This window comes from Panthera onca, chromosome C2 (assembly GCF_046562875.1).
Source record: "Panthera onca isolate mPanOnc1 chromosome C2, mPanOnc1 haplotype 2, whole genome shotgun sequence".
Classification (NCBI taxonomy): domain Eukaryota; kingdom Metazoa; phylum Chordata; class Mammalia; order Carnivora; family Felidae; genus Panthera; species Panthera onca.
Genome location: NC_138347.1, coordinates 79,606,110 through 79,627,566, shown reverse-complemented (window position 1 = coordinate 79,627,566; position 21,457 = coordinate 79,606,110). Strand labels below are relative to the sequence as shown.

Sequence of the window (21,457 nt, the reverse complement as noted above, 5' to 3'; positions counted from 1 at the left end):
GAGGGCAGTCCCCACTGAAGGTGAGGCCAGTCATGAGGCTCCATTTTATTCTATAGGTTCCAACTTTTCCACAAAAATCCAACGTCCTTTTTTGCCCCAGCCCCTAAGCAGGCCCAGCCTTTTTCTCTGCATATTCCCTACGTAATTAATCTGCCTTATACCTTTAGCAATGCACCAGATTTTGTCGGAATCTGGTAGCTCTTTAGTCAGAACTCCAGAACAGACAGACTTTGGTGGGTTTGCTCATGGGTGGAGGTAAAATGGAGACAAGTGTTCCTTCAACTGAGACTACACTGTCCTTGGGCTTTTTTGAGTGTACTGAATGGAATTGGTGTTACGGCTTTTCAGTCATATGTTCCCCATCTTAAAACTGCAGAATTGATCTTACCACCTCACTGGGGAGCGATGACATCGTCAGTAAATTCTAATGGAAAAACCTGTCTGATGAATGGGGCAGGAAGGTGTCACAGCAGCACTGGTGAGTCATCCCAAGACCAGCTAGGTTTGAACTGTGATGTTTCTTCGATGCTGACTCTGAACCTCCTTCAGCATTCTGTTGCTTTAAGCAGCTTTCGAATCTTTGTCTCAGATTTGCTTATCTAGGTCAGACTTTGTCTTTTTAAAAACTGTGCCTGGATATCTCCTTAATAGATTGGACTCGTCCCATTAGGATAATTGGCTTTACATGTTCATGAAAATAGTAACAGTAGGAAATTGTGTTGTTCTTGAATAAGGTCTTTCCCTCCCATTTTGGGGCAAGATACTGAGGGGCTTAGGTGTGCTTGTATGTAGTTTTTTTTTTTTTTTTTTTCTTTAATGTTTATTTATTTTTGAGAGAGAGAGAGACAGAGAGGGAGCGGGGTAGGGGCAGAGACAGAGAGGGAAACACAGAATCTGAAGCAGGCTCCAGGCTCTGAGCTTTCAGCACAGAGCTTGCTGTGGGGCTTGAACTCACGAGCTGTGAGATCATGACCTGAGCTGATCAGATGCTTAACTGACTGAGCCACCCAGGTGCCCCTGTTTTTTTTTTTTTTTTTTTTTTTTTTAATAGGATGTGATGTTGGTACTTTGGACAGTTTTGGAGCCCCTATTATTAAAAAAAAACCCTCAAGACCAACTCTTTTCCTTAGATAAGTGAATGGTCATTGTAAAGAAGGCTATAGAACATCAAGAAACTTAGTCAGGTGTGCTGTCGTAGTTTGCTCTATGAGCTTGACTGCCTGGCTGTTGGTGTGGATCCTCAACCCCATTCTCTGAGTTGTTGAATAGATCAGATGAGTGAATGCATGTGAAAATACTCTGTAAATGGAAACAAACAAACTATTCTTATTTTATTTTATTTTTAGCATGGGTGCTGGTCTTTTTCCTAAAACAAAATAACCTTTCATTTTTAATTATAAAAGTTAAGTATACTCATTTTAGAAAATTAAAGTGCCAAAAAGTATGGGGAAGAAAATTAAAACACCCATTCTCAGTATCCAGGGTAACTATTGTTCTATTTTACACATATACCCACTCTATTCTTTTTTTTTTTTTTTAAGGAGGGGGGTCATGTTACACATATTTATTCTTACATGTTTTCTTTACATGATACTACATTGCAAACATTTTCCGATGTCATTAAACCTCCTGCAAAAGTAGGTTTAATGACATCGGAAAATGACATTTTAATCATTACATAGTATTGTATTATGTGAGTCATGTATTTGCATGTATTGTGAGACGCTTGACCATTGTTTCCATTTTCCATAGCACAGTAAACAGTACTTCCTGTTTACCAAGAAGGGAACTTGCTGTAAGACAAGTCAGAGGCAGTTGACAACTGTTTTTGCAGTAGAGGAATTTGGCGTATTTTATTTCATCCCAAATTAATACGTATTGGGCTGGAGTTGAGCAGTACTTTTAGTTAAGATCTCAGTGAAGGTAAAGTTAGACCTGGAGAATTGTTAATTTAGAGAAAATTCTGACTGCAACAAAATCTATTAGGCCAAGTTCTCTTAATTAACATAATGTTAATTAGAGAAACATTGAAAAATAGTATGGTTATTCTCATGAATGCATTATATCAGATAAGTTGCTTTATGCCTTCTGGAATACTTTTATATTCTCTTATTAGGAGGATGTGGCAAATTTGCTTTGCCCAGAGGATTCATTTTCTGTTGCTGTGCACATGTATAATCCTATATTTACCACATTTTTGGATGCAATGACATAATGATGAAGAGAGTCCTTTGGATATTTAAAAATGGAGATTTAAGGAGCAGTAGGCTAGGAGAGGGAATTTTGCTGGTATTTCAGTCCTGAAATTGATTGATATTTTTGTTGTAGACTTATGTCTTTGTCCCTTTCTTTGCGTTTCTGTTGTGTCTGCCTAGCGTCTTGTCATGTATGTTTGGGTGAGTTCCATCCCCGCATTTGCCCATGTGCCCCCCACCCCCCTCCCACCCTCCCACCTGTCCAGTCATCCATGTAATCATCCATCCTGTGGCCATTCTCCCCTCCCCCTCTCCTTTATCTCTCTCCGTCTTCATCTGTCGCCCATGTCCATCTACTCACCCCGTCCATGTCTATCCGTAAAATGAATGTAAACTATTTTGATGGAAGCATATGAATTTCTTTGTTGCATTTTACAAAGGGTATCACAGGGGCCGAGGACACCAGAACCAGAAAATGAAAATGATTGAGACTTGACCGTTTTTGTTTTGCTTCAAAATCTGGAGGAGTGTTCAGAACTGACATGATACCCCGTTCTGTGATGCTCATCAGGGTGCTCTTAATGTAATGCATTTTGGGGAATGTCGTTTCAACTAATACTTTGCTAGAAATCAGTCACCAGGAGATAGAATAAGGGCTGTTTTTACGTTTTATTTACTGAGTGAGAGAGAAAAATGAATGAGTGGGGGAGGGGGAGAGAGAGAGGAGGACAGAGGCACAAAGCAGGCTATGTGCCAATAGCAGAGAGCCCTATGCGGGGCTCGAACTGACGAACCGTGGGATCATGACCTGAGCTGAAGTCAGACACTCAACCGACTGAGCCACCCAGGCACTCCTAAACAAGAGCTGTTATCTCACTTCTGAGTAGTAAATTAAGAAGGGAAAGAATTTTCTTGAGTTTGGACTAAGAAAGAGTCATAGATGTAGAGATGCCATCTTTCCAAATTTATTGAGTAAAAAAAAAAAAAAAAAAAAATATATATATATATATATATATATATATATATATATATATATGTATATATAACATTTTCAGGGAGTTTAGGTGTATTATGTACAAAGGAATTTTTGAGGTGTGGGGATTTGTTTTGCACTTGCTATTGGATAAAATGGAAGGAAAGGAACCAAGTGTTACCGAAAACCTACTTTCTTCTGATTCCGAGAAAGCTGCTTTGCACTTGCCTATCCTTAGGACTTCCCTATCTTATTTAATTCTCACATCAGCCCTGTGATGTAACTTGTGTTATTCCCATAATGTAAGGCAAAGACTCAAAGAGGCTGAATGATTTGCCCAAATTTACATGGTTAGCAAGTAGCGAAGCTTTGGTGAAATCGAGACTTGTTTGATTCTAAAGCTGTTACTCTTTGCAGTAAACCGCACTGCTCAGTGCTTGTAAAACCTTAGCTGTGTACCAGCTCTCCACTTCCAGTTTTATAGTAACTCAGCCTCTGAAAAGCAGCCTGCAAATGGCACAGCTTTCAGTTGGTTTCGTGAAAGATGAGAAGGTTTGCATGGGGACATGATAAAGACCATTCTGAGGCTCTGGATATACGATTGAGTCTATAAGCTTTACTTTAGTATTTGACAGAATGAGGTTCTCCTCACGTGTAGCTGTGTGTTTGTGTTTGACTTACCTGTCATAGTGGAGACCCGGTACTTTGTGTTTCATTAGCTTGATCCAAAAGGTGCATCTTACTGAGGCAAACAAACCAAGGAATCACAGTAACAACTTCTCCCCAAATGTTTGTAAGCTGGAGGAAGGCAGAAGGGCAGCTATTGTGATGTATTTTTTTTTGCCAGGCCAGCTGTTACAATCACAAATGAGACTGAAATAGTAATGACTTTTGAGGACATAGCAAATTTATTTCATTCTTAACTTTTCTAGGTTGGAAAGCTTGCCCCCTCCCTTTGTAATCATGCCGAACTGTAGCATTGCTATCATTCTATCCTGGATGGAAATTAGTGTTGCACAATTAAGGAGGAAGATGGAGACTGGGTGAAAGAGATTTTGCTGTAGGACCTGCCTTCTATGATCTTATTCTCACTTTCTACCTTTATTTTATTCTTTAAGCATTTATTAATTGCCTACTGTCAACCAGGCATGGTGCTATGTGGGAAGGATATACTAGAACAGGGGGGTCAGCAGACTTTTCTGTAAAGGGACAGATGGTAAATATTTTAGCCTCTGTGGTCCATATGGTCTGTGTTATAGCTACTCATTCTGCTATCTGACAATATGAAGTAAATATAAATATTACAATATAAAGAGCGAAATACTCAACTCTGTCATAAACAGTATGGAAATAATTGAGTGTGGCTATGTTTCAATACAGTTTTACCAAAACACGCAGTGAACCAGATTTGGTCCGTGGACCACAGTGTCCATGAAAAGAGTGAATTTTGTCTGTTTATTGCTGTGTCACTAGTGCCTAGAGCAGTGCCTGGCGTGTGGCAGGTGCTTTATAAATATTTGTTGAATGAATGAATGAATGAATGAATGAATCACACTCTTTCTCTGATCTCTAAGAGCTCATAATCCCATAGAGGAAATAAGAAATACATGTAGGAGAGTATTCAGGTAGTAGAATCAGGTGGTGCTTTAACTGGGACCTGAAGGATAGGTAAGTGTATGTATGTCACCAGCCAGAGATGGGAATAGAGCAGTGCAGGCAGGAGAAACACACAAAGGGACACAAAACACAAAGGGACAAGGAGCAGGGAATTTGTGGTGAATGATGAATAGTTTGAATGTTCTGGAATAGGATTTCTCTGACTTGCCCGATCATTGTAATCACTTGCTGTTAATAATACAGATTTCTAGCACCCTCCCTTGAGATTCTGATTTGGTAAGGCAAGTTTGGCAATATTTGTTTATAAGATAAAAATTTGAGAGGAAGTAATAGTGGGAGATGACATTGGAAAGATATACTGGGGTCATTTCTGATAAAGTTCTCACTTTTCCTACCAACTGAACCAGTACTGACTGATGGCAGCTGGACCTAGAATTACTCTGTACCTTTCGTGCCATGAAATGGAGGGGGAGCCCTCGTGGAAATCCACCCCCCCCTTCTCTGCCTGCCTCCATATTTCCCCCCTTGACCTTGTAGGACTACTCTAGCTTTTATGGTGAAATGACATAAAATTTAGTTACTCGTGTAAATTTCAAGGAAAATATCAAATTCCGTGTAGCTACTAGGTTTATTGCTTTTGAATCTGTTGGTCGACACACATCTAAGAGGGCAATGGATTCAAACAACATAGTGGAAAACTTACTTCCTCTTGCCGTAATTCTAGTTCAGAAGGCTATTTAATACTAAGTTTTGTAGAATGTGACCACTGGGAGGGTCATATGTCTCATTATTATTATTTTTTAAAATGTTTATTTACTTATTTTGAGAGAAAGAGGGGAGTGGAGCTGGAGGGACAGACAGAGGGAGAGAGAGAGAATCCGAAACAGGCTCCGTGCTGTCAGTGCAGAGCCCGATGTGGGGCTCGATCTCAGGAAATGTGAGATCATGGCCTCACCAAAATCAAGAGCTGGACGCTTAACTGACTGAGCCATCTAGGCACCCCTGTCTCCTTTTTAATCCTGGGAGAAGCTGAAGTCTAAAATGTAGGCAGTGACTTGCTCAAGTTCTGTCACCAAATTATTGGCAAAACCAGGATTATAATGCAAATGCCAAGTTACTCAATTTAGTTTTCTTTTCATAGTGCTATGCCACATTTATCAATAGAATTCCTAATTTACATAATTTCTCTCCCCCTTGAATCTCCTAGCCTTTTGCCCACACCTCTTCTATACTGCTTATCATAAAGTTATATCCTAATGTTTTTGTGCTGGACCAGTACCCCACGGTTACCCCAAATAAAGACTGAGCTCTGTTTCCTTGGAGAGCTTAACATATTTCCTGGCACTTAGCATGTGTTCAGCAAATAATTGTAGACTTGAAATATCTTGAGCATCTTTTTCTTTCTTGTGTGTTTTGACTCAAGTTTCTTTCCACTTATATTGTCAGAAAAGTCAAGCTCTTCTAGAATTGCTAAAATACAAAGCTACTTTCTCTTAAGCTGCCTTTAAAAAAAAAAAAGTTGAATTCCCCATTACGGCTGAGACCTTTCTTAACAGCTCTTTTGATACTTAAATGTCAGCAACTTGAAAAAAGAAATGTCAGTAAATTATCAGAGAAAGAAATTGCATGTTTATTTGGGTAGATATATTTTAATTGACCACTTAAAGATTATAGCAAAATTCTGAGGAATTTCATATTTTGCACATTTCTCTCAACTGTCAGAACTTTTTTTGTTTGTATCTCTTAGAAGGTTTAATTTTAATTTTTTTCTGCTTTGTGGTTATGTATGTACATTTTTCATTCTTCTCCTCCAGTAGATGATGCACATCTTGAATTGAAGTTTAAAAAAATGAATCTCTGCATCCCTACAAAACCTAGGTCCATAGGTGCTAATGCTAAGTAGGCATTTACTTATAGAAACATGGTTGGAAAATGGTCAACCTTGTCTTCGCTTACTTATTTTGCATCTGATTGTGTGCTGGGTTTTCTGCTTAACATTGATGATGGGGCTGGATTGGGGTGGGTAATATAAACGTGAGAAACGTATCTTTTTTTTCCAGAGAATGCTAATTTGGTGGGGATTTTGACACATAACACGTAGATATGATGTGATGTACAGATCTAACATACATACACATGACCTGTTTTAGAATCTGGTAGCAGGTTCATTCTGACTGGGTGAATCAAGGCAGCCTTCAGCAAAGAGACAGTGTTTGAGCTGAACCTGAATATGTCTTCATCCATCCATTTCAGTCATTTGTTTTGGTCTCTGTCAACACAACACACACACACACACACACACACACACACACACACACACACGTGTGGACAGACATGCGTACACATACAAGTGCATTTTTCTTTTTGTGATCTGTTTGTAGATTTAAAAGTGGAACTATCTAGGGGCACTTGGGTGGCTCAGTTGGTTAAGCGTCCAGTTCTTGATTTCGGCTCAGCTCATGACCTCACAGGTTTGTGGGATGGAGCGCCACATTGGGATTCTCTGTCCCCTTCTCTTTCTGCCCCTCCCTGTGTGCATCCACCAGCCCCCCCCCCCCTTCTCTGTCTCAAAATAAATAAATAAACCGGAGAAAAGTAAAAGTGGAACTATCTTTACATGGGACAAAAGAAAGAGAGAAACAGGTTTCACTGTATAATTTGCAGGTTTCTCAACATCTGAAAGACACAGTTGCCAGAAATTATTGGGATGGTCTTCACCATTAGTGGCAGGAACTCCAAGTACATTGACCAGGGAGAGATATACTGTTCTAAAGTGATGGCATTCTTTCCAAGAAGTTTCCCATCTAGTTGTTGTTCTCCTCAATAGTTAAATTACATTAAATAGCTCCCTAGGTGGAAGAAGTTTCGACTTTGACGTCAGACAGTTCTGGTTCCACAGCTAACTTTGCCATTTATTATTTATATGACCCAAGGCCATTGCCTATCCTTTCCTGGGCTCAGTTTCCTCATCTTTGAAAATGGTGGTAATGGAAAGTACCTCTCAAAGTTGTGAGATTCCAGGGCTAGTGTTTGCTGAGCTCCTGTTTCAGTGCCCAGGCCATGATAGGTCGTATGCCTATGGGGTGAGGTGAGTTATGTAAAAGAGTGATCGGGTGACATGCAAGTTTTATGCTTTTGACGCAGACACACTGCACTTGCATAGTTAATATACAGAAATAGCCTTTGCTTCCACAAACAAATACTTCCAGTGTCTTCGTGAAATACAAAGCCCTTTTTGCTAGTTGTCCTTTTCCCACGCAGGAGTCTTGGGTATAGGTGCCACTTTCTTCTCCTCTTGACTGTAGAGAAGGTAACAGTGCAGATGTGCCAATGAAATGTGACTGGTCCTCGGCCACGATCATTGTGCACTTTTGGAAGGGAGCTACAGGGTGTGGTGAGGCACGCGGATAGCTTGAGAGGACTCTCTCTGAAAGAGATGGCGGCTGTCTGGTGCTAATCAATTATTGCCCATGGGAATGCGTTGTCAGATTTTTACGTGAGGTCTTTAGGTCTTTAAATGTTGGCAACTCATTCAAATTCTTATAAAACACTGCGAGAGATGCTTCTTCATGGAAAGAGCAAAGTGCAATTTGTGATCTCGCATAGGAACATCAACTTTGGCTCTTAGCCGCAACGACAAAGCACTTTATAAGTCCACTCTGTACATGGCGAACCAAACTTATCGAAGGGCCAGACTGGACCTATAGCCTTCCAGTATGCATCTCCTGATTGATAAAGATAATGGTGCATGATGGCCAGCACTTCCTAAGTGCTTTCCATGTGCTAGGCATGTTACATGTATCATTTAATTCTTACAGTAAGCCCAAAAGTTGTGCATTACTATTGTTATCCTGTTTTTACAGATAAGGACACTGAGGCTCAGAGATAAAGCCCAGAGGCACACAGATGGTGCATAATAGGTGGGTTTGAAGCCCAGGCCTGTTTTCCTTCACAACCAAGCATACCAGTGGTTGTCCACCCTGATGGAATGCCTTCAAAAGCATTGTTGCACAAGCCCACCCCCACACTAATTAAATCAGTATGTCTGGGGATTAGACAGTCATGGGGATTCTTTTAAAAACTCCAAATCCATGGTTAGAAGTAAAAGTCATGTCAATAACAACAGCTCTCCCCACATCAAGCACTCCTTACCTCCTATACCCAATTTTACTTTCCTTTAAAGAATGTATTGCTCTCTGAAAACTAGGTGTTCCTTTCCCCGTTTGTGAATTTTCTGCTGTCATAGGGCTCCAGGAGTGCGGACATTTAGTCTTTTCTCATTCTTTGCTGTATCTCCGCCATCTCAATTAGTGCCTGGCACATAATAGGTGCTCATTACATGTTTATTTGAATCACGAATTGGTCCTTCACTGAAGAGAGCTTACAGTCTAGTGAGGAAGACAATATATACTTAGTCCCAAGAGAGAAGTTGTTAACAGGGATGGTCAAGCCAACTTCATTATAACTTGCAAGACTGTTTATCTCTTAGGCACTGATAGGATAAGTTGGCCTGATCTGTACTGCATTTTTAGTCATCTGCAGCACTAGACTGGGTCTCTTCTGTGCTCTGAGGTGTGTATGCGTGTGTGTGTGGGTGAGTGTGTGTACACTGTGTAATAGATAACACATTTATGTTACTCTGTTTGGACAAAATTTTTAATGAGGCAGCTGGGGATTACAAGAGGGGCATTCTGAGTTCTGTTATCCAAACATCAGGCTGTAGAACAAATTCAGGACTGATGGTAGAGGTTTACCCAGTCATTAGGGAATTTAGATATTATCTCCTCTTTCTAGGAAAGCCAGCTTCTTGTGGGGCCCTCTGCTCTCCTTATCTACAGCAGTAGTCCTCAGCCTTTACTCATCAAAGTCTCTTACAGCGGATTATGTTCATATAACAGTACACTGTGGGCTGTGACCAAGGAAAGGCAGGCAGGGATTAAGTGGAATAACCGGAGATCTATCCCTAACTCTCGTCTCTTCTTCTCCCACTTAAGGAAGTAGACGAAAGTGTGAGTGACAATAGCATAGGAATAACCTGGAAAGAGTGCTGATTTCTGAATAAAAACAATTCATTTGGCACAACAGGACTTTAACGATGACTGTTAACGGTTATCTGTGACGCATCCGACAATTGATGGACCCTGGTGGTAGTGAAAATACCTCATCACTGGTATGGCCCAAGCCCTGAACAATCAAAACCAACCCCTGCATGAACAGTTGTGCCATCAGGGGTGGGCTGATGGGTGGCCTTGCTGGTGGGGTCGCGGTATGTCATGAAGCAGCAGCTAAGAGTCAGTGATGTTCGCAGGGTTGAGGGGAACTTCAGGTGGCTCTCCTCAGGCAGTGCAGAGAGCAGGAAGAGCCCTTGCTCTAGACTAGTAAAACTTGGAACGAGGACCTGATCTTGCCACTCACTGCAGGAGGAGGCTCCTGGGCAGCTAACTTGCCTTGTTTTGAGCCTAAGTTGCTTCTGGACATGGTGGAGGAGCTTGATGGGATGGTTAAGCCCTTGGGAAAGAACTTCTCAAGATGGAGCTCTATAACCCAAGTAAAGGGTGATGATTAAGCTACCCCTGTGACGGTGGGGGTAGCTTTTCTCCTGTTGCAGACTCACAGGCCTGATCTGTCCAACTTGAGCCAAAAATGAAGGTCGAAAGGGATTTGGGGGAAGGGGAGATCAGCAAAGATAGGACTGGCCTTTCTTCAGTGCTTCTTCAGAACGGTGATGTCCTGTGGAGTCCACAGACCAAATTTGGGCATTCTGTTTCATGGTGGAGATGAATGCACAAAACTGGATCTAAATAGGCTCATGCCAGTGGGATATTCATGACAAGTACAGTGTTTGAGGTGGCCTGGGTGTCTTAAAAATGGGCTGATTTTGACAAAGGGGAAAAGTTGGGATTCGTTTTACTGTAAATTGCAAGTAAGAAACAACAGAAGGTTGAATATTAGAAGAACTTGGCTATCGCCAAAACCACACACTTTCACATTAGTAAAACATGGAGTTCTATCTGAGTGAAATGTGAAACTCCTTGCAGACCACAGAGAGTAAAAAGTACTTTTGTTTCATTATGAATACCATTGTCCTTATTTCTTTAAATGAGAATTGATAGCCACCATAAGAGAATCTTTCTCAAAGACCAAACACAGAAAGAAGGAAAAATAAAACAACATAAACACACAAAAACCTCACTGCCACCATCACCGCAAAGAAAACCCAGTGCTCTAAGGATGCACCCTCTTTATCCATTGTGAAGTCATCACGTTCTAGAGAGAGGGGACCACATTTCTGTCAGGGTAGTCTTCAGTGAAGTTTTTTTTTTTTTTTTTTTTTTTAAATCCTTTCTTTTTTCTCCTCCCTCTTTGGGAAGACTGACAAAGTTGGCCTTTTGTAACACAGCAGGAAGGGTAGTTTTGCCGTCTAATGTGTGAGAATCTGAAGAGGAGGCCTTGTGGGTACTGGGACTATCGTGTTCGCGAGGGAGTGAGACCGGGGCACCTGATGGAGGGATGTGCTATAGGTGCTTCACAGTGAAAATGGAGCTCTTGAAGGTGAAACAAGGTAACTTTGAAAAATGAGAGGCCATTGGAGTTGAGGGTAAGAGGCCCATTCCTGGCCAACATGTGAAGTTTTGTGGTGGGAAGTCTGTATAATGGGGGTCAGTAGACTGGAGTTTCCACCTCTTTCCCCCGTCTGCTAACTACAGCTCTCCTCCGCTCCTCCCTCAGCCCTATGTGGGAGTTGAAACAGGTGTTTCCAGTTGTCTTTCTGACTGGTGTTTGGAATTGGTAATTATTCAACTCTTGCTTCATGAGGACTCGGAGTGTTCTGGCAATGAGCTGGGAAGCTGAGGCCAGTGAGGCCAGTGGGCGAGCTGGGTGTTGGGTTGAATGTATGTGGTTGAGCAACACAGAACTAGAGTTGTTATATTATCACCATGGTCACCATCATCATTTTGAACATGTATTCCTTGCCAGGCTTTGGGTTAGGTGCTTTATACCTGTTATCATACTTCATTTTGACAGCAACTTGTTAAGATGTCAATTTTAGCTTTCTGTTTTACAGCTGTGGAAACTGAGACACTATACGAGTAAAGAACTTCCTCAAAGTCAACACTGTTAAGTGGCTGCATTAGGCTTCAAAGCCCAACACCTTTGTCACCCTCTTTCTGATAGGCCATATTAAATTGCAGAGATGGAAGGCTGCAGACTATCTAGCTGGCTCCCTTTCCCCGCATTTGATGTCCTCATTGGTGCATTGTTGTCCAGTCTTTCTTTAAAGAAAACTAAAACAAATAACTGAGCAAGCAACACAAAAATATAGTGCAAAATTAAAAAGTCACAAAAAAGAAGTGTAGTGAAACAATAAATTTTTCTCCTATCAGGGTCTCAACTGTCTACTTTTCCTACCCAGAGGTCTACACTGTTACCAGTTCCTTGTATCTGCTTCTAGAAATAAACTGGGTAGAGACAGACATTTTTATGTATTTATATGTCTAGAGAATATTTACACAAAGGGGAGCACACTGCACACATTATTTTGTATCTTGCTTTTTTCATGCAATCCTATAGCTAGATGATCATTTCTGTATTAGTATCTTGTGTCTGGTTATCTTATAGTTTGAATTAGCACTTTTGTTGCTGTCAGTGACTGTTAACATCATTTTAAATAGGATATAGCCATTTGGTTTTTGTTTTTGTGAACTCCCCTTTGCCTCCTTTTCTATTGAATGATTGCTTATTTTTTACAGGGAAAAAGTTGACCCTTAGTCCGTGATAGGAGTTGCAACACCTCGCCATTTTGCATTTGTCTTTTTAGCTTGCATGCAAAAAAATAACAGAAAAAATTGTATAGTCAGTTAAATCTTTTCGTTTTATAGTTTTGGGGCTTTGTGTAATACTTAGAAATGCCTTCTCCATTTTGGTTATTAAAAAAAAATATCTTCTTATTTTCTTGTCCGTTCATTTGGTTCTTTTTTCTTTTTCACTCTGTCTCTCATCACTGATTCACTGAAATTATATTTTGGTAAAAGATACGAGGTAGGGATCCACTCTGATATTTTCTAGATACACCTGCCAAACACTATTCATTGGGTAGTCCGTTCTTTTTACACACTGATTTGAAAAAGCACTTTTATTAAATATTAAATTTCTTAATGTTTAATTACTTATTACTTAGGAATTTGTATTATTTTTGGAACCTTCTGTTCCATTCGTCTGTCACTTTATGCACCATGTTTATGCTTTCAATTATTGTACCTATATATGTTTTGTTATCTGATGGGGCTACTCCAATCTCATTAGTTCCTCTTTTTCTAAATTTTTGCGTCTTTTAGCACTTTATTTTCCCATGAACTTTAGAATGAACGTGCCCAATTCTGAAAGTAATGTCACATTGATATTTTTATGGGGATTGCTCCAAACTTATTCATTTACATTATGCATTGTAAAGATGTTATTTCTTTTTTCTAGAACACAATGCCTTTCCATTTGTTGAAGTCTTGTTTTATATCATCAGGAGCATTTAAAATTTTCCTCATGCAGACTGTGCATATTTCTTGTCAGTTTATTTTACTAGGTACTTTTGGTTTTCTCTAGTTAATGGAATTATTATTTTATATTATAGCATTTGATTTTACCTGTGTTTATATAGCCTCTTGTTATCAGTATATGGGTTTTTCTATCCAGCCACTTTACTGAATGCTTTCATTATTTAAATAAGTTTTTCAAATTTTATTTACTTTTTAAATTTTATGTGTTTATTTATATTTAGAAAGAGATAGAGTCAGAGAGAGAGGGAGAGAGAGAATCCCAAGAAGGCCCCATGCTCTCAGAGCAGAACCCAACGCAAGGCTCAATCTCATGAACTGTGAGATCATGACCTGAGCTGAAACCAAGAGTCAGACACTCAACCGACTGAGCGACCCAGGCGCCCTTATTTGAATAAGTTTTAGATAAATTTCTTTGAGTTTCTGGTTCAGTAATCTTATATAATCTGGCAATAGCTATAATTTACCTTTTTCTTTCTATTTTTTATAAATCTTATAGATTTTTCTAATCTATAGATTAGAAAAAGGAGTAGAGGAGTAGATTTTCTACTCCTCTGTTGCATCAAGAGGAGTAGATATTAAATAGCAGAGTTTGAGTGAATTTCCTTCTCTTTTTCCTGACTTTAATGAGAATGCTTATACTTATAATGTTTCCTATTAATTGTAATGTTGGTTTTGGTTTGAGAAATATCTTGTGTTAAAAAAAAATTCATCCCTATTCTGAGAGTGTTTTTTATTTTTAAAATAGAGACTAGTTGTTAAATGTTTAATACTTTGGAAACTATGGAAATCATCATGCATTGTCTCCTTTTTTCTTTGCTGAGAAAATATCTTAGATTTTTATCTTTTGTTCTGTAATTTGGTGAAATATATAAATACATTTTTCAAGCATGAAATCATGCTAGTGTTCCACTTAGTCATAGTTTGTGCATTATATTTTTAGTGTTATTGGAATCTAGAGGGTAATAATTTATTAACAAGTTTTGAATCAGTTTTCTTAAGTGAGATTATTTGAGAATTGTGTGAGTGCGTATATGTGTATATTTGCTATTGTCAGATTCTAGTATAGATGTTATGCTTAAATCCCATAAAATAATTCAAAGGCCTTTCTTTTTCTTTGTTTCCTTTTGAAATAGTTTTAACACCACTTATATGATCTAATCCTAAAATATGTGATAGAATTCCCCTGTGAAACTGCCTTGACTTGGTGCCTTTTTTGGAGGGGTGGAGGTTGTTGACTCTTTGACAGCTTTTTATCTCTCTGCTCCTATACTAATTGGACTCATTTTCTTTGGTGTTTTTTCTGTGGTTACTTATGTTAATTGTATTTTAGGAAAGTCACCGATTTCAGATAGATTTGCATGGAGTTAAATCATTTCATATAATTGTTTTCATTTCCTTTGTGTTTGTGCTTATTTCCATGTCATTATTTACAGTTTTATGTTTTTTGTACTTTATTTCTCTCTCCCCCGTTTTTGATTAGTTCAGCCAAGTTTTATTTATTATTTATTCACAAAACAGCTTTTGCACTTATTTGCTGGCCCTACTATTCTTTATTTTCTCTTTAAAGTTGTCAGTAATGGGTTTCTTCTGCTTTGCCCAAGTTTCTTTTGTTGTTTTTCCAATTGTCTGAGCTTGACTCTTAATTCACGCACGAAAATACGTTTCTGCTTTTTTATTAATATAAATTAAAAAAATGTGAGATCCAATTAGAATAAGCCTCATGGGAACAGGGACCTTGTCTGTTGTTCACTTCAAGACTATCATAATGCCTATCATATTGTGGATGCTTAAGCGATATTTTTGTACAAATTAATATATCCCTGTGAAATAATCATGGGAGTTGTGGTGGGTTCCCTCCTGTTGCTCTGGTCCTTCTCTGCTATCTTTGGCCATTTTCTCTAGGTATCTGCTCATGTGGAGGAGGAAGAAATTACTGACATGCTTCACATTACTTTTTCAGAGTATGTCATTAACAGATTTATTTTTAAAGTCTACCAATACAGTCAAGTACAACTGGGTGAAACGATCTCTGTAAAGATTAGCCCAGGAGAAAACATATTTGAGGAGAATCAGAATGTTAGAGCTGGTGGGTTAACAGACAGCATGCCCATGCTTTTTGTGGGTTTGGCTCCTTTGTTGTAGCTAAATCTTGCAGAGGCCTGAAGTAAAATGATAAAAACAGATGTGCTGCAGTTGTGGGGGAGGGTGCAGAACTAGGGGATGCCCAAAACCCTGCTGCTGGCTGCCTTCCCTCCTGATCTTATCCCATGTCTCATTTGAAAACCAATAGTTGAAAAACTCTCAATTTTCAGATGAGAACGAAAACAAAAATGCAAAGAAGGCAAATGATTCATTCAAAGTTACTCAGTGAATTAGAGCCATAACGTGGGACTACAACTCTGGCCTTCTGTTTCTGAATCTAGTGGTATTTCCAGGCGCACAGGAAGCTTCTGGTACCTTGCTCCACTCTGTGTTTTTGGGTGGACCTGGGATTTGACTCCCCCGCCCCCCCTTCCCACCCCGCGGCAGGCCCAACAGTCCTTGCTAAGGCACAGACCGCATATTTGCTGATCCCCAAGGGGAAAGCTGTGATTCAGACTTTGAGGTCTAAGAATTGCAGACTTAGTTTCTAGTCTCCCGATGAAACTGCTAATCTGGGTTCCAATGGTGTTTTTGCTACACGGACACCTGCCCACACAACATGATTAGAAATTATAATGATGACGACGATGAGTCTTCCAGGACACCCACGTTCTTTGCAAGATATTTCTGCTAATCGTCTCTACCAGAATCCGTTAGGAGAACTTTTTTTAGTTTTTTTTTTTTTTTTTTTTTTTTTTTTTTTTAACTCCCCTCTGTCTACGTCAAGTAAAAATACTAGTTTAATCCTGCTGAGGTTAATGATTTGTCCTCTCCATTACTGAGGTGTCATTTTTTTGTGCAGGGGATCCTGGAGCCTTGGGTGCATGGGGAGATAAAAAGCATCCTGGGCCCCAGATATGAGGAAATTTGGGTTTAGATTTCAGCAGTGCCCCAAATTTCCTGTGAACGCTTGGTAGAGATTACTTCCCCTCTTTGTCCTTTTGCTTCCCCTTCTGTTAAATGGGCATCCAATTCTGCTGTGCCTAGTTTACTACAGTTGTGGGAATCAAATTTGGTAATGGGTAAGGAAATGCTTCAATAACTTTACCCTCTAGACTGAAAGGGTTGTCACCGAAGATGGTTTGCAGTGTTGGTATCTTAGCTTCTTAAGGTGTTATTGAGTGTACCATAATCAAACGATGTCAAGTGAGAGAGCTGCGAAGGTAGGTAAAGGACCACCATGATGCCTGACATGTTATTGTTTACGGGCTCTACCCTGAACCAGGGAGCAGTGCTGCCACAAGGGAATGGCACCTGGGGAAAAAGAGAGGATCCCAGGAACTGGGAGTCTCCATGGAGAAGTAAAAGTAAAAATTGGAAGTGTGAGAGTTGAAGGCTAGATTCTGGTTGTGTGGCAGCAGAGCAATGGTCTAGACGTGACAAGAGGCTTCAGAAAAATGCTGGCCCTGGCTTTGGACCCTGTGTATCTGCAGTGTTGGGGGCCAGGAGGACGCACATAGAGAGGCTGCAGGGAAACCTGCGTCCTCAGAAGGGAGTCAGGTCCAGGAAAGCCTGCCAGATGCCCTCCAAGGAGGCTGGAGATAGTTCCAGAATCTCTCAGGGCCAGGAAGAGCCTTGGGTTCTTGGTCTCTCTCTGCCTTCTGTTACTTAGCATTGTACTTTGTTCACAGTACTTGATTTTTTTGTTTGTTTGTTTGTTTAATATTTTTGGCCTTTCTTTTTAATTTAAGGTCTGTCTGAAGGCATGTTTAAGAGGGGTTCTGATAGGAAGGAGCCGAGTTGGGTAATTCTGTTTCCCTTTCTGGTTCCCTGTTTCCTCATCCCAAAGATGTTGATCTTCGTGGCTTGCTTTCTATAACACTCACTACCTTTGACGAAAGGCAAACATTTATCTAAAAGTAGGGTGAGAAAAATTACTTGGTGAATATGTTGATATTTTTGTTATAGTGGTAAGGGTTCAGGAAGGAGTACAATGTTTCCAAAAGTCCGTTTCCTTGAGCAGGCAACTGCAGCTTGTAAACTGGGCTCAAATAACTTTAGCTTTTATTCTTGTCTGTCTATCTATCTGTCTATCCATCTATCTATCCGTCCATCTGTCCATCCATCCACCGACCCACTCACCCACATACCTATCTATGCAAGATGGTAGAATTTAATTTTTCTTAATCTTTGGTCTTTGATTGGTTTGCTGAATCAGGTGGACTGAGTTGAAGAAACACTGACCTTTGAAAGAAAACTTTGGGGAGAAGAAAAAGGTATCATGATTCTTTGAAAGAATTTTTCCCAGGCTAAGTTATATAGTTTCACTGACACTTGGGATGGGAGCTAAAAGGTCTGGACACTGAATCTCTGAAAACCCTCTGAATGTGTTGGCTAGGCTTTTTTTTTTTTCTTTCTTAGCACAGATGGAGAAGACTTTTTCTTTTCCCAGTAAAATAGAGCCAATATAATATTTGAAACCTTCAACCATAATCTGGGAAGATGATTCTCTATCTATTGCTTGTCCAAACATAAAATAAAATTTTTCAAAAATTAGCAAAAATGTGAATTATTCAATTACAATTTCTTTCTTGGCAAAGTTGGCCTTTCTCGTTCTATTTTTTTATTTATAATTAAACAATCTTTAATTCAGCTAATTCCTAGCTTCCAGTGAACCTTTTAACTAATCAAATGCATTTGAAATACTTTTTAATTTATTGCAAGAACAATAAAAAGCGAGAAGTCATTTCATGTAATGTCCTTTCTTGTTGTTCAGTGTTGTCAGCTCTTTTCCGGATAGAGTTTGGGTTTGGCTGGAAGCAGCCTGAGGGGATCATCCCCAGTAATCTTTACTGTGTTGCTGTTGGTGAGTTACAAAAATAGTAACTAGGAATAGTAACTGGTAACAGAGTCTGTGGATAGCTTTCACCCATCTTCCTTTAATAGTAGTATCTCACATAACCAACTACATCTATCAAAGCTAAGAGATTATCATTGGCACAACACGACTAATGAAACTACAAAATGCCATTTACCAGTCAGATAAAATCACCCCTCCTTCTGTCGTGGAGGAAGAAGTATGGAGAGTGATGGAGGGAGAGCTCTTTATCATTTGACAAAGGAACAGAATCTTCCATATCCACAGACCAGAAGGTATGAAAAGGTGAAGAAGGGATCCTCACCTCTCTGTTTTGGTAGCTTTACCTCCTAAGGCATTGCACTTTTACTGTATCTTTGCATACCCTATTTATTCTCAGATGATGTGCAGGGAAGCTGGGAAGGTATTTATGGTTAGAGTGGGAAAATGGACCTTGATTCAAACTGCAAAAATTTGAGGGTAGACTCTCAGGTCCTTGTATGTGATGATATCAGCATGCCAGTGGGTAGCGTGGCTAAGTTGCCATTTTGTTGGTAGCAATCCTTGGTCTTGTTTGGTTCTCTTCATCCTCACATACAGGGTGGAGCCAGTGTCCTGGAATCTCTTGATCGTGAGATTTTAAGATTGAGAAGAATAATTGGCAATATTAGATGGGTTGGGTCGAGTCTGTGTATCTTGGTGCCCGTCGTACAACTTGTCTCTCTGTCCCCACCAAACGTTTTGCTTTGTTCACTTACTGGGAGATGAAGGTTGAGGAAAGGCTGGGGACGTGTTGTCCAGTGTGATAGCCGGTAGCCACATGTGACCACCAAGCACTTGAAATGTGGCTATACAAATACAATTATTTTGTACATTTTGCATAGATTTGTATACTTTGTGCATATTTGTCAAATCTTTTTCTACTTATTTTATTTTATCTTCTATTCTTTTTAAATGTAGCTACTAGGAGCCTTTAGAATTGCACGTGTCACGTTATATTTCTATTGCTCAGTGGTTTGCGCCTGGGAAGAATATGGAACGCAGTAAATTGACCTTGTGTTCTTCCCCGAGTTCTAATAATGTTGGCATTAAAGGGAAAAGCCTCAGCAGTCATCATTTTCATTAAAAAAATCTGATTCAGAAGAATTGGCTCATTTTACATTATTGCTTGGACTGGAGAAGAATCTGACATTTTGGTATTTTCATAATTGAGAACATAACTTGCTGACTTAAAAAAAAAAAAAATCACAACATTTTGTGCTTGGCCTTAGGTACCAGACTCTGAGCTCTTTGAAAATAGGGATGGTGTCCTTTTCTCTTGCTGCCATCTCTTTCCCCAAAACCACACATTAACTAGCACACAGAAGGTGGTTAACTGGCATTTGTTGAGAAACAAAATAACTTTTTAAAAAGAGAAAACATTATGAAGCTACCCTGTATTTATGGTTGGAAGAGAGAAATATGTACCTTTATAAGGCAACCCTTCTTCCCAAGGCAGCCACCAAAATTAAAGAACACTGATCTGAGTGTTTATTTACTTCTTGATTTGATTACCATTCTCATCAGGTGTCCCTGTCAGCTCTGCTTATGATAAAGAATCTTTTCAATGCTTAACCTCACCACCCCTCTGGGTAAGGGGAGACAGAAAATGATGCTGCTTACACACATTAATCCTCACCTTGGTCTGACAGCATATCTTAAGCCCTAAAGACTGGATTATTCTTATTTTCTCTTGTTTGATCCTTTCTAACATCTACCTATACCATGGAAGATGTGGGAATAATAATGAGAGATGAGTTTACGCTCGGACTATATTAACTTTTCATTTTTTTTAAAAAAAGTTTCTTCCATTTCATAATGAGCCAGAGCCTGTGTGAACAGCCCTCAGTCTTCCATTATGTCTTGTCCCCCGATTCTTTCTTCTTTTGTGCAAGCCCTGGGGCTGGGTGAGGGGACAGGCTTTGTTAGATGTTCTTTGGCCACAATCCTGTGCTGGGAAATTCAAGAGCTTCCATGATTCCATGTTAGGCATGGTGCGGATCCTAACTGATCCCTGAATCCAGCTTTAGTCGAAAACATGTTGCCTTGGTTAGAGGCAAGCCTTAAAGAATCTACGATGGCTTTGTTGCTTACTATTCCTAGAAAAGACCTCTTAAAAGAGCCCTTTTGGGATATTGTGCATATTTGTCAAATAAATCTTTTTCTACTTATTTTATTTTATCTTCTGTTCTTTTCAAAGAATACAGCCTTCTTTCTTTTTTTTTTAATTTTTAATGTTTTTTTTTTAAATTTTTAGAGAGAGAGAGAGAGAGAGAGAATGTGAGCAGGGGAGGGGCAGAGAGAGAGGGGAGACACAGAATCTGAAGCAGGCTCCAGGCTCTGAGCTGTCAGCACAAAGCCTGATGTGGGGCTTGAACTCAGACTGTGAGATCATGACCTGAGCTGAAGTCAGATGCTTAACCAACTAAGCCAACCAGGCGCCCCAATATACAGCCTTATTGCTAAGAAATATTTAATTTCTTTTAACGTTTATTTATTTTTGAGACAGAGGGAGACAGAGCGTGAGTGGGGGAGGGTCAGAGAGAGGGGGACACAGAATCTGAAACAGGCTCCAGGCTCTGAGCTGTCAGCACAGAGTCCAACATGGGGCTCGAACACACAGATGGTGAGATCATTACCTGAGCCGAAGTCAGACGCTTAACCAACTGAGCCACCCCAGGCGCCCCTCTAAGAAATATTTAAAGCTTTGATTCTTTTGCCGAACAGCATGGAAGCATGGGTTCTCTTGGAAGTGTGTGTGAGGCAGCTGGTATGGGTGGAAGAAAGGATTGGCCTTAGAGTCAGAAGACCTGTGTTTACTTTCTGGCTCTTCTGTTTCCTAGTTCTTGGATTCTAGACAAAAAACATAATTTCTGAGCATTAATTTCTTCATCTGTCCAAATTGGACAGTATCTGCTTACACAGGGTTGTCATACTTTAATATAAGAGGAGTACCTGTTTTAGGGACCAAAAGGTCAGCTTTGTAAACACTAAATGAGTTGTTTTTTTCACCTACACCTTGTGATTTTGTTGGTGATAGACCAATAGCCATCTTCTGTCTTCTTTTTGGAGGTGGGGAGGAGGGCATTGGGTAACTGTGTGGTAAATTCCACTTTAATTCTAGCTTTGAGAAAAAGAGCAG

At 39.8% G+C, this 21,457-nt stretch overlaps 1 protein-coding gene across 7 annotated transcripts in view; it reads left to right on the top strand.

Moving 5' to 3' along the window:
• LPP (LIM domain containing preferred translocation partner in lipoma) overlaps window positions 1-21,457 on the top strand; it is a 676,388-nt gene that overhangs the window by 136,780 nt on the left and 518,151 nt on the right. Inside the window, exon 1 of one of the 7 annotated variants that reach the window (XM_060640767.3) lies at window positions 11,090-11,347. The exons of the other annotated variants lie outside the window; for them this stretch is intronic. The gene's annotated coding sequence lies outside the window, so the exon portion shown is untranslated. Of the gene's footprint in view, window positions 1-11,089; window positions 11,348-21,457 lie in introns of those variants that run through there. 7 annotated transcript variants of the gene reach the window in all.